At 40.3% G+C, this 2,325-nt stretch overlaps 1 pseudogene; it reads left to right on the top strand.

Moving 5' to 3' along the window:
- Positions 1-585: 585 nt before the first annotated feature.
- Positions 586-1,351, top strand: LOC149749596 (ferritin light chain pseudogene; annotated as a pseudogene).
- The last annotated feature ends 974 nt before the right edge of the window (positions 1,352-2,325 follow it).

The following is a 2,325-nucleotide window of genomic DNA, read 5'->3' as shown; positions in this document are numbered from 1 at the left end:
TTCTTCCTTTGTATCTGACTTCTATTATGTTGCTTCTTGTCCATGAGATAATATCTACTCAATCTGCCTGCCACTCATGGGTCACTCATGGGTCATTTAGTGTACCTGCCCTCCCTAACTCATGCCCTCCACAAACACAGCCACACCTTCAAGCATTCTGTAGATTAGGAAACTGAGGCCCCAAAAGACTAAGCCTTCACCATTGTCTTGAAATTTGGTTTTCTTCTAAGATGTTGGTTTTTGATATTTTGCACATATTGTCACAATACAGCCCTAGTACAACACCAGGAAACTAGTAAGGGCTATCAAAAGAGATGCCCAAGTTTCGCTGGTGGTCACCCTATTGACAATTTCTCTTTAAGAGAATTTACTGTGATATCTCAGTGTAAAGACAGAAAAGAAATAGGGGGACTGGCAACTCAAAGAACTTTATTTCAGACAGCAATAAACTCCCATTAGTTATTTCTAGTTCTGTTTTGTTTCCTCTTTAAAATTCATCTTTAATGAAAAACACATGGGGTGCGCTCAGGGGTCCCACGTATCTGTCTTTTGCTTCAACAGTGTTTGGACGGAACAGACCCAGGGATGCCCCTTGCTCCAGCCTTCGAACACCCTCCAACCTTTCTTCCAGTCACAAATTTCAGAATCAGCCACTCAGCTATCCTTGGCCACTGGGAACGCCAATACCAATTTTTGAGCTTAACTCCATTTTACCGATCAACCATCAGCTCCCAGATTAGTCAGAATTATTCCACCAAGGTGGAGGCATTGTCAACAGCCTGGTCAACATGCATTTGTGGGCCCCCTACACCTACCTCTCTCTCTGGGTTTCTATTTCGACTGTGATGATGTGGCTCTAGTGTGGGTGGGTGGGGACGCCGCTTTTTCCACGAATTGGCTGAGGAGAAGCTCGAGGGCTCTGAGCGTCTCTTGAAAATGCAAAACCAGTGCAGTTGCCGTGCCCTCTTCCAGGGCGTGGAGAAGCCTTCTCAAGATGAGTGGGCTAAAACCCAGGATGCTATGGAAGCTGCCATTCTCATGGAGAAGAACCCGAACCTGGCCCTTCTGGATCTGCATGCCCTGGGTTCTGCCTCCCAGACCACCACCTCTGTGACTTCCTGGAAACCACTTCCTAGATGAGGAGGTGAAACTTATCAAGAAGATAGCAACCACCTGACCAACCTCCTCAGAATGGCTAGTCCCCAGGCGGGACTGGGTGAGTTCTCTTCCAAAGGCTTAGCCTCAAGCACGACTAGGAGCCTCTGGAGCCCAGCGGCCTTTGAAAATCCCCTCCGGTGTCAGGGCTTCTGCCTGAAGCCCCGCTCTGCAGCCACTAGGCAGCTTTTTAATCACCCTGGAGCCCTCTCTCAAGCCTTAGACCAAATGGAAACAATAAAGCTTTTTGCAGCAAAAAGAAAAAAAAGAAAAAGAACTATTCCAAAGTTTTACCCTAAGAAGGTCCTATATAAATACTTTTGTTTTCTTTTTCTCCCAGAAATATAATAATAGTTCAAAGTGACGAAAGAATAAAGCTGAAATGATAAAAAATGAGACCTGTACATAATGGTTTAGTCTTTTCCTCACCATTCTCTACCTTTAACCAACTATTTAAAAACATGTAACTTGCACTTTTACTCCCTTGTTCTTTTGTATCTTTATAGTGTTTTCCAACATATTATACACTGTTGTACATATTAAATGTATTTTTTATTTAAATATATTCTTTTCCATTAATAGTTTAAAGCTTGTAGGCCATTCATTGTGATCAGTTATCCAAAGTGAGCAAATGAGTCCCTGAAATCAGTTTGTTATAGTGCCATAGGGAGAGTTCCAATAGAATTGAAAAACTATGGGACTGAGGACCTCTGCTGTCAGTTTTGGGGCATTATTTTCTTAAACCATGGTAATACTGACAAGAGGGAAGCTGAAGTTATCTACTTTATCTGAGGTATTCCTTTTTACTTATAATCTTTTAATTGCCTTCCTAAAACTTTATTTATTGGCCCTGACACATTTTCAGCAATTTGAGTCTTTCATTTCCACAGCAGTTGCTTTACTTTTTGAAAAAAATACATGAAAAGTAAGACTGTTGGATGAAAATATTAATTTTAATATTATTAATGTTTCAGCAAATTAAATTTGTTCATGAACAATGCTTTAAATTTTCTTTAATATGGTAGCTGTATATAACTATATGCATATGGAGGCATAGACATAGGTATAGATAGGTAATCCTCATGACATAGAACATGGAATTTTGTATCAAAATCTAATAAAGTTTTAATAACATAATTACTATGATAATTCTCATTTTTCCAGAAACTA

Source organism: Delphinapterus leucas, chromosome 3 (assembly GCF_059928025.1).
Source record: "Delphinapterus leucas isolate spDelLeu-1000000601 "Yukka" chromosome 3, BTC_Dleu_Yukka2, whole genome shotgun sequence".
NCBI lineage: Eukaryota > Metazoa > Chordata > Mammalia > Artiodactyla > Monodontidae > Delphinapterus > Delphinapterus leucas.
The sequence above is the reverse complement of the archived record's forward strand: the minus strand, read 5'-3'. Positions and strand labels throughout refer to the sequence as shown.